Source organism: Herpailurus yagouaroundi, unplaced genomic scaffold (assembly GCF_014898765.1).
Source record: "Herpailurus yagouaroundi ecotype Mexico unplaced genomic scaffold, PumYag 165, whole genome shotgun sequence".
NCBI lineage: Eukaryota > Metazoa > Chordata > Mammalia > Carnivora > Felidae > Herpailurus > Herpailurus yagouaroundi.
Genome location: NW_024412406.1, coordinates 11,965,188 through 11,980,936, shown reverse-complemented (window position 1 = coordinate 11,980,936; position 15,749 = coordinate 11,965,188). Strand labels below are relative to the sequence as shown.

The 15,749-nt window shown below is 40.4% G+C and overlaps 1 protein-coding gene and 1 long non-coding RNA gene across 3 annotated transcripts in view; one reads left to right on the top strand and one right to left on the bottom strand.

Moving 5' to 3' along the window:
* KCNB2 (potassium voltage-gated channel subfamily B member 2) overlaps positions 1-15,749 on the top strand; it is a 387,967-nt gene that overhangs the window by 360,901 nt on the left and 11,317 nt on the right. The window lies entirely within an intron of this gene.
* Positions 8,520-15,749, bottom strand: part of LOC121038126 (uncharacterized) — a 78,999-nt gene continuing 71,769 nt past the window's right edge. Inside the window, exon 4 of one of the 2 annotated variants that reach the window (XR_005794173.1) lies at positions 8,520-8,573. This is a non-coding gene — a long non-coding RNA (uncharacterized LOC121038126). Of the gene's footprint in view, positions 8,574-10,388; positions 10,430-15,749 lie in introns of those variants that run through there. The other variant, XR_005794172.1, reaches the window with a different exon arrangement.

The window sequence follows — 15,749 nt, the reverse complement described above, 5'->3', positions numbered from 1 at the left end:
AGTTAAAAATGTTTTCTGACTATAGAAATCTGATTTTGCCTCGGGCTCTGGTTCAGTGTGTAACAAAAAGATCCTCAGGGTCTGGATGTGGATGCCCCATTCTAGGTTTTTATCATGCATTGTCAGGCACTGGCAAAGGAAAGGGAAAATAATAATTCTAAAGTCATTTCCTATAGAGGAGACTTCTTGAGTACACCATCCAAGCATAATGTGTTTATTCTGTTCTCAAGGCTTTTTTGAAAAGGAATTAAACTGTATGTAGAATGAGTAGCAGTTTTCTGCACTGCGTGCGTATTCACTGGGAGAATTCATTTTCCATTTAGAGCATTATACGGTCTCTGTTGAGCAGAATCTCTGACAACAGCCTACATCCCTAGGCCCCATTTCAGGGTCTTCTCAGTAACTTTTGTGGATTCAAAACCAGCCTTGCCTCCCCAGCAACATTAACATGAAGAACACACAGATTCGGCATTCACACTCAGGATTTACTTGTCCTCATGTGGACGTTGTATGTGATCTGTGTTATGGCCTTTACCCTCAAAGCAAACCAACTTAATTCCCTCCAGACACATACGCACACAGAGGCACGCGATTTCACTCATACAAAGGTGCACACATTCATACATGCACACATGCAGACCACTCAAAGCCGTTTACCTGCAAATAGCGTTTAACAGACAAGGCGACTGAGGAACCCAGAGATTCATTTTTAGACACGAGTGCTGAGGCATCACTAGTCACGCTGGAGCAGAACCCTTCTCGTGAGTCAACACCGCCCACACAGCCAGGGTTTTCCAGGCAGCCACAGGAGTCTTCAGTTTTGAGTGTCATCTCAATGGGATAAGTTCCTGCAGGTGATTCTCACTTGGCCACCTCAGGTTTGAGAACTGCTGCACTAATTCCGTCCTTAGCAGAGCCCTCTCTAGAGCCACACTGGCTGGGTTCAAATCCTGGCTCTGCTGCTTACCAGCTATGGGCAACTAGTGAATCCCTCTGTGCCTCCGTTTCCCACTTGGTATAATCAGGACAACGGTCATATCAGCTGAGGACAGTTGTGGTGGCGAGGACAACATGAATTAACGTATGTCAGATATTTAGCACTGTGCATGGCCTTTAGCCATTGGGTCTTCCCTCCTCCCCTCCGTAAACTAAGGATGATAATAGGGTCTACTTAAAATGTGTTTGAGACACTGGCATGAGTTGATGCATGGAGGTCTTTAGTTGACACTAGTAACCATCTCCCTCTAATTAGTTTATGTCCTCATCACAGCTTGCTTGGAAAATCAGGATAGCTTCACCCAAATTTTTGTGCATCTTCATGGTGGCTCACTGCCCCCATTGATTTAGTCCCTATTTATATCACTCACTTCTCCATTTTTCTAGTTGTGTTTGTAACAAAAGCTTGAAAGCATGAAACCCAATGCCACATGCAAAGGAGCTTCCTGGGTTGTGACGGATGGAAGGTGTCTGGTGGCTCTTTCCTTATGAAACTACATGGGTTGGTTGAAACAGCCAACTTCAGGGAACACCTCCACAATATTTAGTTGTATTATCCTAACGTCCATATTCTTTGAGAGACCAGTCGCCAGGAAGGGGCACATATGCCCAACAGTAGCCTTGAGAACAGCTATGCCAAAGTGGGAACTAGCTTTTATTTTTCACATATATGATATCTGTTATAAAAGATAGATATATTAAACACATAAAAGATATTTATGTAACCGATTACATGCCATGCAGTGTTCTAACCACTTTATATAGATATATTTATTCTTTATAACAACTTATCAGGTAGTATTCATACTACCATTATTTTAATATGGGGAAACAGAAGCACAAAAGGAATGAGTAGCTGAAAGATCAATCCAGTAATGAGAAGCAGAGCCAGGATTTGGACCCATACACTCTGGATTCAGAAGCTACATACTTAAAAACTGTTATACTGCCTAACCCATCTCTTAATAATTAATACCTGTGACAGCTCCAGGGGCTGCTCAACCCAGGGCTTGGTTTTATGGGCAAGGAAATAAATGTTCAGGAGAAAGAGTCTGACCTTTTGAGCAGCCTCACATACCTAGAAACTTAGTTATTGCTGTTTTGCTCAGAAATGCACCACTGATTCAAGTGAGATGAAGCCTAGCAACAAAGCTAATCTAAGTACCAAAAAGTGAAAAGGGGGTTTATCTTGAAAATGCTCTCCGACGTTATCGGCAACCAGTGCTGCAAAGAAAGGCCAAACTCAGAATTACAGTGAATACAAATAAAAAGAGAAGTCATCTTATATCTTCTCTTTAAAGTATACCATTTCTAAAGAAAAGATACCTTTTATGTAACGTCTGTATTTCCAGGGGAAACCTAGGGGAGTTTGCTGGACAGTGTGATGGAACAGAGACACCTACTGGTGAGAACAAGCCTCACTTCATAGATTTCTATCATTTATTTTATGAATGACAGCAATTCTCATTATTATTTGAAATGTATTGGGTATTAACCGAATCTTCCCGTCAAGATATTACACTTTAAAAGGAAAAAAATCAGAAAAAAATCAGATGTATCCAACTAGTTATGTAATGACTCAAGCACAGCATCTCTATTGTCCCTTATAGGAATACCAAGCTACTTTTTAGGATCCTGCATCAGTCAGCTCTGTCTGGGGGAGGCAAACACCAGGCTGGGTGCTAGGTCCCTTGGGACTTTCATTACTCTCACTTTGAGTCAACAGACTCTGATTGAATACTTTCATTCCAAGGATAGGTGAGAGAGCAGCCTATCCCACAATGCATTCCCATCTCAGAAGGCAGGAGCCAAGATGCCCATCATGCTAGACATCTCAGGGTGGCCCTAGACAGGAGCTCCTCATCCAGTCTGGAGCTCCCAGAAATCTGACCTGTTCTGATAAGATCAGACATTTTCATCTCCTCTGGGGCACTCAGATGTTACTTTGCTTCCCCAGAGATGACACTCTTCCCTCAAAAACTTCATGAATGGATAGTCATTTGAATTCTTTCCTATACCATGTCAGTTGGTTGGAGTTGCAACTGTACTTTGAAAAGTATACTTTTCTTGGGGCACCTGGGTGGCTCAGTCAGTTGAGCGTCCGACTCTTGATTTCGGCTTAGGTCATGATATCATGGTCGTGAGATCAAGTCTCGCATCAAGCACTATACTGACAGTGTGGAGCCTGCTTGGGATTCTCTCTCTCTCCCTCCCTCTCTGCCCCTCCCCAGCTGGTGGGCACTTTCTCTCTCTCAAAATAAATAAATAAACTTTAAAAAGCATTTATTAAACATGTTTTTAAGTGTACTTTTCTTTTTTTGATTTTTTTTGTTTATTTTAGAGAGAGTACGTGAGCGGGGGAAAGGGGCACAGAGATAGAATCTTAAGTAGGCTCCACTCTCAGCACGGAACCTGATGCGGGCTCAGTCCCACGACCCTGGGATCATGAATGGAGCCCAAATGAAGAGTTGGATGTTCAACCAACTGAGCCACCCAGGTGCCCCTGAACAGTGTACTTTTCTTTTTCCTAAGAGAAGGAGTTTAGAAAAACTAAATGGATGGAGGAAAATGAAGTTTAGGAGAGGAGAAAACTTTGTAGGGAGATGGGATTATCACTCCTCTTTTGCTTTGGTTCCATTAGTTAAAACACTTTGGATTCCGTTAACCTTCTAAACTTCCTAGCAATAACCATGTATATAATTGAAAAGTCTTGATGGCTTTAGGAGAAATAGTCCTCAGTTGGGTTGTTGGGATGTAATAGTTTATTTTGCTTTGTTTTAGTTTCGATGTGGAATTTGGAGTTAAAGTAAGAGAAGTTGCCTACCTGAAAGTGCAGTTGAACGATACAAAAGTCATTAAGGCACCCAGTGATCCAAACACGGTAGTTTCATGGGGGAGATGAGAGAATTGAAAACAAGTTAATGAGAAATGTGTATATTGACATTGAGAATATAGCCAATTATTGAGATGTACCACTAACTATTAAAAATAAATTCGTGAATACTATTAACTAGATTAATTACTGGTTAAATTGTGTTTATTGAGCACCTGAGTATAAGCATTATGTTTCAAACTCTAAAGAAAACAAATTTCAGTCAGATCTGTCGCGACCATTGAGAAGTTGTAATCCAGAGGGAGAGATGAGACAGATGACTGATCTCTAAGACCATAGGAAAAAATCCACTGGCAGCGTGAAAAAGATAAGAGCGAGGAAAGCATCCTGTATTCTTTGAACTCCTTCTTCCCTCACGTCTCTTTCATCCCCAGACAGAAAATAGGCAATGCAGGAGGTCGTTGAAACAATTGGAAGGTTAATGAAATTGTTTAGGGAGGAAAAATTAAGGGGCTGGGAAGGGGAAAGAAGAGATGGATTGGAAAAATGGGATGAATGAATAGAACTTGAGGACTTGGGTGTGGAACTTGAGGAAGAAGAGCTGTACGTAAACATAGACACAGAAGTACAATATTAGAACTGGGGGGAAGTACTTTAACTCCCGGGTTCGAAAAATGAAATAAAAGCCATACTGATAGAAATAGAAAAAAATCAAGAGGGATTTGCTGCAGGTAGGTGGGGTGGAGGGTGACATCAAGAGCTTCCTTTTTCAACCAAGATGGACCAGTGGATATGCAGGTGGAAATATCACCTGGGAAGTTGGAAACTTTATAACTGGTCTCAGGAATCTATTTCTAAATCAGGAGATCTGTGGCAAGAGTCTGAAATCTTGTGAACCCCCTGAAACCTGGTGCAAAGAAATTATATTAAATGATTATATTAGGGGGTAATTTGAAATCACTTTCCCTCCCATGTGCTTTTGTAGAAGGTTAGTTCAATATACAAGACTGTTCATTATAAAGGAAGTTTCTAGACATGAAAAGCAATAAATCATTCAGCTAAGAAGGAAAATTTTCCTTGTGAAACTTTTTCGATGATTACTGAAATTGAGAAATGATTGAAGTGTTTAGAGAGTGAATAAAATGAGATAAACCCGTCTTTGGCTAAGAGACACCAAGAATCAAAAGGTTGAAGTTAGCACCAAATATACTTCCAGTGGAAGAGAGTAAATACTATAATCAGTTGGCTAAAAGCAGTCATTAATATGTGAGATATCACCCTTATTGTTCAGATAAAAAAGCCAAAAAACAGACAATGGAAATAAGAGGGAATTTATTTATACTATCCTTAAATGAGTATATGGTCATTTTATTAAAAACAAAGAATAAATTTCAGAGTTCAAAACCTGAGATCTAATCATTAGGTCAACTCTACTTAAAATGTCCTTAATTGGTAAGTGTATGTCACGTGAATAAAAGCAAGTATCTAGTTCCAGTTCAAGCAGAATTTTTATTCTGCCAACGGGGTTGAGACTAGGAGAGGAAAAAAAGCATTATATACCGTTTATTTAAGTGGTAAATTTTTTAAAAGAATGATGACTCCTTGTACCAGAAGACACTTCTCCAATAATATCAGCCTTATAATTAGGCATCATAGGTGAATGTTTGGTGGTATAACTTAAAAGACTCTAGAAATCGCAAACATCTCCATTGCCTGAAATTCTACGATGAGGACATATTCCTTTGGGTCAGGATACAATCCAGCTCTCATAGTGCCATCAGGTTAGTAGAACACAAGCCAGAGTTAAAGGCTGCTGGACAGATTATTGCTACAGAGAACGGGGACAGTGGAAGGAAGGGGCCTTAAGAGCCCTGCTCAAAGCCCTGAGCAGCCCCAAAGAGGCTGAGAACTTGATGCTACAAGTCAGGGAGGGGTAGGCAGATGTGTGAAAGGTGCAGAGGAGAGAAGTGGAAGCAGGCTGAAGAGAACCCAGGATAAATAAAACTTGCCCCACAACATTTCCCAGGCTAGCCCGGAATGCCAGTATACGGTTGGGCAATTATGTTCTCATTTTCAACCTACCTCATCATGGTTTTGCAGAGAGCAAATTAGTTCTGTTCAAACCATTTCTATTGTGTTTTGGTGTTCTTTGCTTTTATGCCAAAGATGTGGTACCTGACAGTCTCCCGATCATATCATTACGATGAGAACTTTAAAGCAAAAGGATCAAGCAGCATAAAAGTTATGTCTTTTGTGGCAGTGCTACACCATCATCTGTCTGTGCTTTGTTCTCTTATCTGCTTAGATTCTCAGAAGCAAAAATCTATTTATGCAATGAGAGCATGGGGCTGTGGGAATGACACTGTGAGTTTTTATGATTATTTTTATTATATTAACTTTTTTATTTATATATAAAGCTTGGAATCTGTTTTACTCAGCTTAATGTCTTAGGAAATAAGATTTAGAAGCCCTAAGGGCCACAGATGGTATTTGTTGGATTTGCATTTGCATAAATAAAAATCTGATGAGGTAACACACATCTTCAACGGGCATTTTTGGGTTGAATACTCAGACCTGGACAAAATCCTAGAAAATGCTTTTTAAGGAATTCTAAGCCAATTTGCACATAATGTGGCAAAATGAATTTTGTATATTATGTTTATCTAAATGATCCAAAACCATAAAATGGTACTCTGATACTATGAGAAAACCAATGATTCGGTCTCGCCTGGAGCCCAAACCTCCCGGCCTCCTAGAGGCCATTTAATGTGGTACAGCTGGCCGGTGACAGCCAGGCCTCTTTGGATTGCAGTTTTATGTGTTATCTTAATATAATGTGTTAGTCATGCCCTCTGCATGTTTGGGGAGGTCAAATTTTAGCTTTTTGGCATATATAAAACTGGCCTGGCACACAGAAGACCTAGAAGTCTAAAAGACAAAGCTGTCCTCTGTAACCAACCCTGCGAACAACAGCTGTGGCCACAAATAAAATAGCCATTTATTTGTGAGTAAAAAGTGTGGAAAGTCTTTTGGTCACACGTAGGTCTTTTCCAGCACATCCTCAAACATAGGAGGCAATATTAATCCGTATTGTCATCTCCAAAGGAGAGATAGAGCTGTTTGTGTATATAAAGGCATGCATTTGTAGGTGTGCATATATTACACCATGCAATTAAGGTCGTTCTATGAAAAATGCCCACCTCTTCACATATCTGTGTGTCTTCGGCACCATATGGAAGGACAGCATCCCCCATAAGTAACCAGGATGGGGTTCCCATTGCCCTGTCCACTAGCTCCTCTTTCTACAGTGGCCCCTTAAGGCATATCAATAGAACACAAAGTCTCCAGAAAAGCCATTTTGAAAACCAAAGAAAGAAGTGAGCCTCACTGTGGAGATCAAGAACGATCTTAGAAGCCATGGCATTTAAACTGAGCCTGATTCAAAACAGTCGTATACCACCCAGAGCATAGGCTTCTGAACAGACACTCCTTCCTGCCATGAGAAGGACAGGGGTGTGTGGTAGCCTTTAGACCTGACCTTCCACCTCTCTTTGAACTGGTGACTATTTTACAAGCTGTAGGAAATGAGCCATGGCCAGAGGCTGTGACAGGGTGACTATGTGTATGTCAACAACTGACAAACTTCTACCTAAAAAATAAGAAATTCAGACATGAGGATGTTTAGGCTCTATATGAAACAGATCTGAACATTTGTCATTATATAATCAGTATATTTTTATATGTAGATATCTGGGTGGTTGAATTTTGCATGGCTAACCAGGAATCACTATAGACATAAGTCTTCATCTGTAAACTATCTGTTGAATATATACAAAACAATAGCCACTGTTAAATAAGGACCTACTGGATGCTGTATATATTTAGGCTCTAATCTTGATCTTATCAGCTCTGTTACCTGAAGAGTGGATGCCTCATAGTTGTATGAGTGACAGAACTGGGATTTGAATCCAAAACGTGACCTATAAACTAAGGTTGTAGTTTAAAATGATGGAATCAACTATTTTAATATTAACTATGTAAGTCATATGTAACTCTTATGGGATAAATCTTTACCTAATCAAAAATTGGACCTTTTATTTTGAGACAAATCATATAACTGAAAAACCCACATGATATTTAGAAACCAATAGAAATCAATGGTCTGTGTCAATAATACCAACTTTTATTCAATTTTGAATTATTTAATTCAGAGGTTAATAAAAAATGTCCCCAAATGGCAATAATCACCAGGCATGATTTACTATATGACAGTTCCTTACAACAAAGGTGTATAACCTTATGAACTTTGCAACAACGGTTTACAAATGGATTTACTAGTTATTAATGAAAATTTATCACTCCAGCTTTATCGTAGAAAATATTATGAAGTAAACCACCTGGATCCATTTAAAACCCAAGTAGCAAAAGAAACACAAAAAGTGGTCAATAAAAGGCCAGAAATCTAACTGTCAGAATTAAAAAAGGGCTAATATGAATATAATACAGAAGCTATATATAGATAAGTCATCAAAGTCCTAAGTCACAAAGTAATATTGAAAGAGTCTGGGATGCCTGGGTGGCTCAGTTGATTGAGTGTCCGACTTCGGCTCAGGTCATGATCTCACAGTTCGTGAGTTCGAGCCCCGTGTCGGGCTCTCTGCTGACAGCTCAGGGCCTGGAGCCTGCTTCTGATTCTGTGTCTCCCTCTCTCTCTGCTCCTCCCCTGCTCACACGCTGTCTCTCTCTGAAAAATAATAAAGATTAAAAAAAAATTATAAAAAAAAAAAAGACTAAGGGTTTGTCCTTTTTGGGAGGTGGAGAAAGTAGCCTTCCTTCTCTCCCATTGATAAAAATTATCTAAAGCTCAGCTTGGGAAACATTAGGATCATGTCAGCTTCATATAGGTCATCAAAATAAAGTAGTAAGTATAATTTAGTAACTATTATTATTGTTACCATTATATAGGGGTAGGAATTATGGGTCAACAAAACACTCTATAAAACATTACTCACCCTTCCTGATATTCTCTGTTGTATTTTCAGCTATTTCACTTTTTTTAAAAAGTGCTTGTAATGGGGCGCCTGGGTGGCGCAGTCGGTTAAGCATCCGACTTCAGCCAGGTCACGATCTCGCGGTCCGTGAGTTCGAGCCCCGCGTCGGGCTCTGGGCTGATGGCTCAGAGCCTGGAGCCTGTTTCCGATTCTGTGTCTCCCTCTCTCTCTGCCCCTCCCCCGTTCATGCTCTGTCTCTCTCTGTCCCAAAAATAAATAAACGTTGAAAAAAAAAATTAAAAAAAAAAAGTGCTGGTAATAAAGGGCACGTGGGCAACTCAGTCAGTCGGTTAAGCATCCAACTCTTGGTTTCAGCTCAGGTCATGATCTCACAGTTTGTGAGTTTGAGCCCCACGTTGGGCTCCGTGCTGACAGCACAGAGCCTGCTTGGGATTCTCTCTCCCTGTCTCTCTGCACCCCCCCCCCCCCCCGCCCACCTCGCTTGCTCATTCTCTCTCTCTCTCAAAAGTAAATAAACTTAAAAAAAAGTTTTTAAACCTTAAAAAAAAATTGCTGGTTATGAGTCAAAGAACTGATTTATGATCCACAAAGGGGTTGCTACTCAGTTTGAAAAATGCTATTCAGAGGAGCTGTACATGTGTGCCTGGCTTACTCAGTAGGTAGAGCCTGTAGCTCTTGATCTCAGGGTTGTGAGTTTGAGCCCCATTTGGGAATAGAGCTTCCTTTAGATAGGTAGATACATGATAGATAGATAGATAGATAGATAGATAGATAGATAGATAGATACAGATGATAGATATAGATGATAGATAGCTAGATGATAGATAGAGCTTACTTTAAATAGATAAAGTAAGTAAGTAATTTTTAAAAGGAGCTGTACACACGTAGCTATTTTGGTAGGACCTGCTTACCAGGGACTTAAATAGCAGAGAGACAGGGATACACAGTACACTTACTGGTGCTTTTTATGTAAAACTGGTTTATCTAGACAGCAGCATGAGAATTCCCCAATACTTTCATAAAGGAACCCTACAGAAAGTGTTTTAAAATTGGGTTTTTTAATTTCCTTACATCAGAGAAATTTCTTGTTGCCTACTTTACCACTTTAATGTTATTTTGTAGTATTTCCTTATTTATCTTTCTCCTGCATGTTGCTGGTATAAGTGACTTCCACAGCTTCTGGACCCACATGTTCTAACTTATAATGGGCTGCTATTTAGAATGCAGGTGTTAATTACCTACTTAACAAATCCTAGCTATTTACTTCCAACAGTAAATACAACTTAGTTTCTCCCAATTAAACTGTTTTTCCTGCTGACTAAGGTTCCAGACCTCTTTGATTTTCCTCTCCTTTGCAAATAACATCAAATCCACTTTTGAAGTGAATATATGGAATGGCTTTAAGTGTTCTCAGCTCTGGGTGGCTCAGTCAGTTGAGCGTCCAACTTCAGCTCAGGTCATGATCTGATGGTTTGTGAGTTTGAGCCCCACGTGAGGCGCTATGCTGACAGCTCAGAGCCTGCAGCCTGCTTCAGATTCCATGTCTGCCTCTCTCTCTGCCCCTCCCCTGCTCTTGCTCTCTCTCTCTCTCTCTCTCTCTCTCTCAAAAACAAATATATATTTTTAAAAAGTTCTTTTTCAGTAATAAAAAAAAAAAGCATTCTCAGCTCTAACACTAAAGATTGGACCCTCTCATTGAAGAACACAACCTGACTATTCTAGTTTCCTAGCGTTTGGGTGACAAAATACCACAAACTGGATGGCTCAAAACAACAGAAATGTATTCTGTCACAGCTCTGGAGGCTGGAAGTCTACAATCAAGGTGTGTGGGCAGAGCTGTGCTGCCTCCAGAGGCTCTACAGAGGAATCCTTCCTTACCTTGTCCTAGCTTCTGGTGGTTGCTATCAATTCTTGGGATTCCTTGGAGCCATACCACTCCAGTTTCTGCCTCCACTGTCACATAGCCATCTTCCCTTTGTGTGTCTTTCTGTATCTCTCATGGCCTCCTTATAGGGACAATAGTCATCGGATGTAGGGCCCATTCTAATTGAGTATGACTCCACCTTACCTAATTGCATCTGTGAATAAGGTCACATTCTGAGGTTCTGGGTGTGCATGAATTTAGGAGAGGAGAGCACGATTCTTTTTTTTTTTTTTTTAAGTTTATTTATTTATTTGGAGAGAGAAACAGTGCAAGTGGGGAGGGGCAGAGAAAGAGAATCCTGAGCAGGCCCCCCCGCACTGCCAGCGCAGAGCCCAATGTGGGGCTCAAACCCACAAAGCTGGGAGATCATGACCTGAGCCGAAACCAAGAGTCAGATGCTCAACTGACTGAGCCACTCAGGCACCCCAGGAGAGCACTATTCAACCCAGTATGCTCACTTTCCAAAAGGACCATTTATCTCTACCAAACTTACTGAAATTAGGCAGCAACATCCAAAGAAATGAGCTCAATAGCAACTTTATGGGGAAGAGTGTGCCAACTTCAAACAGGAAGTTGTAAGAATAAAATTGTTCTACCTCTAACACTATATACTAGCTAATAATTCTGTCCCAAACTCTGTAGTCCATAGGAAAAAAATGTATTTGGTTAGCATAAAAATATTAGCATTTCAATGGAATTGTATGACCTCCGGAACATTCTCACACGCACTATATAATGTCATCATCACTACAACCCAATAATGTAGATGAAATTGTCATGAGAAATCCCCAGGCTACACAAGGAGAAACAGTGGCTCCCGTCTTGACTCAGGTCATGCGGTTAATTTACTAATGCAGACCCAGAGAGAAGGTCAAGTTCTCTGACTCCTAACCCAGCATTCTTACTACGGTCAAGCTGAATTTTATTATGTGAAAGTGTTTAAAGCAATGGCTGTCAATTGCAGGCTAGACAGGAGGTCAGGGAGGAATTGAAGCCACATCAGCATCACCTGTAAGACTTTTATTCTAGTAACTATACCTGCCCATCCCAGAACCCCTAAACAGTGTTGAAAAGCCCACAGGGCCTCACAGCCCACCCTGGTTTCCAGAACTGAGATCCACTTTAAAAATCTGTAGAAGAGCCTCTGAAGCTGATTTTTTTAATGGCATGGTTTTGTGCCTTAGGTCAGAGCTGCTCAAATTTAAATGTGCACATGAACCCCTCATGAAAACAGATTCGGATTCAGTGGGCCTGTGATGGGATCTAAGATTCTGCACTTCCAGTAAGCTCCCAGGTCATCCTGCTGGCTCAAGGACCACCTTCCGACAAGGCCTTTTAGCCTCCCGACAGAGAATACAGGAGCGACTCTGTACAGATAACAGAATGTATCTAAGGGATTGTAGAAAATGACCACACCAGACAGATACAAAAAGCAGAATCCCTCTGCCCAATAAACCCCTCCTTAGTTTCTAATAAGTACAGACGTGCTTGAGCCCATTCCCATCATTCCCTGATCAGTGCTGTCAAAACAAGCCAAACAGGATTCAAATAAAGGCCCTTCTTTGGGATATGCTCTGCTTCCTGGCCTGAAAAACACCCGTCATTGTGCAAGAGAAGCTGCTGCTCCTTTCGGACCCCGGACCGCACAGCAGCCTGCCCCCAGGATCAGCTGTAAAGTGAATCACGCAAGTTTGCTGCAGGCACAGCCTGATTGGCTCTCATCCAACAGTTCCTTTGGCAGAGTGTGGCCCTCACACATCTTCTGGCTTCTGGCATCCTGTAATGTGGTCTCAATGATGTTGACCCCAAAGTATTTTTCAGAAGAGCTTTACTGCAGAGATTCATTAAAGGGAAAAATAATGATTGCATTATGGCTTTTTCTTTTCTTTGAAACTGCTAGGACACAGTCTTTAGATACAGGGATAATGGTGGAAATAAACCCTTGCATTTCTCTGTCCATGATGATGGATGAACTGATGAGGCCAACGAGGTGGCCAAGGAACAAAGCCAGGTTTCAATGGTGCTTTAATTCGGGAAATTTAGAAGACTTCCTTGGAGAAACTAGAAGTTGGAGTGGTTGAGAAATAATTCAACAAATGAGCGTGCTTTCAGGGAACAGCTGATATAAATGGGTTCCCCAACTAGTCTTTGCCCTGTGTGATGTCAGAATGTACACGTAAGGTAAAATTTTATAAAAGAAAATAGCTTTGGCAAATAACAGTGTGTGTCTCATAATGTTTTCATGTACCAATAAACTGTTGTTTAATTCTAAGAGATTTTTCTAGTTCTGTTCCAAACGCTGAAGTGCTTGTTAGAATTTTTTGATTTGAAGAAATACTGTTTTCAAAGACAGTGCTGATTTAAGTCAAGGATCACTCTGGGTTTTCTACCAGCATGAGATACTCATGGAGATAGGTCAGAGCTGCTGTCTTCCTGGTAAACTTAGTGGTAAACACGGTGCCGGGGGCGGGGTTCCTAGACTAGTCATCTTTGCAGCAAGTGAGGTCGAGATTCCACCCTATAAACGTAGTAACATACTTCCTTCTTGAACCCCTTTCCTCCTGCCACTGCAGTAGAAACTTCTCTTGTTTTCAGTTGCTCTCCTCCTCCAATCAGCCCTACACACTGTAATTAGTGATCTTTCTACAGTGCAAATCTGAGCATGCCGGTCCTCGCTTAGCTTTTTTGTTTTGTTTTGTTTTGTTTTTGTTTTTACTCCTTCCCGCAGTGCCCTCAAGCTTTAGCAAGCACCAGAATCACCTGGAGGACTTGTTAAAACATAGATTTCTGGGCCTCTCCCCAGAGTTTCTGATTCAGTACTATGGAGTGGGGCCTGAGAATTTGCAATCCCAACAAGTTACCACATGATGCCCATGCTGCTGGTCTGGGGGCCACACTTGGAGGAAAACTGGCCTTTGGAGGAGGCCCACCAAACTCTTCATCAGTGCAGTCAGTGCCTTTCAGAATTTGTCCATTGTCTGACTTCTGAGAAGCACGCAGCCCCACTCATCTGTATGTCTCCACCTGCATCCAGTCATACCATACTACTCAGTTCCTGAAATCAGCGTTGTGGGAAAGTTGTGAAAGTAGCACACTGCACAAATGATGGAGGCATCACTCACATGGTCTCTTTATTGATACCCTGTGGAATTGCGCTGACTAGTGCACAGCCTACACCCTTACATGTAGCAGCCATGGAATCACCATGGACTCCTTCATGCCATGCCTCCTTGTAGATATCCCTACCCATACAAAGTTACTTGGAATTTTCTGAGCAAACCATATGTCTCGGGCTTCAAAGCCTTTGCCCACCTAATGCCCCATAATGCCCTTTATTCCCTTTTCTGCATTGGCAACTTCAATTTATCCTTGAAGTCCTCCCTCTCAAAGAGCAGATTTATAAGTTAGAATTGTCCTTAGAGCAAAGGAAACATTCTTCCAATAGGAAAAGGAAGAATGTTCTAGAATTTGGATACAACTGTAACTACTCTAGTGTCCAGAACATGCTAAGTATTCAAAATCTGTTTTTTCTCCTTCAGGATTACATGAATTATTTTTTTCAAAGAACTAGAAAGTTGATAAGGAAAAATGGAGGGAGGCTTATTTCCATTTATTTTGTTCTAGTATGGACATCTCTAAGATGTGTTTTTATATGACATAACAATAATAAATATTTTTTTAAGTTTATTCATTTTTGAGAGAGAGAGAGAGAGGGAGCATGAGCGGGGGAGGGACAGAGAGAGACAGAGACACAGAATCCAAAGCAGGCTTCAGGTTCTGAGCTGTCAGCACAGAGCCCAGTGTGGGACTCAAACCCACCAACCGCGAGATCATGACCTGAGCCGAAGTCAGTCACTTCACCGACTGAGCCACCCAGGTGCCCCAATAATAAATAATTTTTTATTATTTTAACAAATTACTTTAACAAATAAATTTGTATTTTAACAAATTACATTTATAAATAAACATTGCAAATCGAACGTACAGCATTCTTAAGTTTACACCTTTATAAAGTTTTTTACTTTTCTGTGATGCTTGACTTTTGATTACACTGATGTATGTGTGCACATATTTATATGTAAGTATGTACATATGAGTGTGTGCATGCATGTGTATGTATTTTTGAAGTTAAAGTATAATTGGCCTATAACATTCTGTTTGTTTCAGGTGTCAAACATAATGATTCGATATTTCTATACACTGTGAAATGATCACCACGGTGGGTCTAGGTAATATCCGTCACCATATTTAGTTATAAAAAAATTCCTTGTGATGAGAATTTATAAGATTTATTCCCTTAGCAACTCTCACATATGCCACATAGTGTCACTAACTATAGTCACCATGCTACACACCACATTCCTATGACTTATTTTCTAACTGGAAGTTTGTACGTTTTGACTCCCTTCACCCATTTCTTCACCTCTGGCAAACCACCAGTCTGTTCTCTGTACTTGTTTTTTTTTCTTTTTTTTTTTGGTTCTGCTTTTGTTTTAGATTCCACATATAAGTGAGGTCATATGATATTTGTCTTTCTTGTGAATGTTTTTTAATGGATAACCTCCATTATTAATTCTTCTCTGTGGCTTAACGTTTTATTGCATAAACCTCAATCTACCCTGGATCCGTACATGGAACTATCACTTCCTTTACTGGTTGAATGAACTGCAGATTCCAAATCATACTCAGCAAAAAATGTGACATAGAATAAATACAGCACTTTTCTTTAATAAAACGTATCCTTCTGTGAAGGTGAAGCCCAAAGCTAATATATAGTCAAAAGCAGGCTTCTTGAAGAATAAGATTAAAAAAAGAAAAAAGTCTGCTCAACATGATGAGAAAAGAAAGGATTAATAAAAAGTATAACTTAAACCTATAAAAAGATTATGTTGCTGAACTTGTAAAGCTGGTCTGTTATCATAAAGTGATCTATGTATAATATGAATTTCTATTGTTAAAAAAATGCTATTGCTGGTTAAAGCTT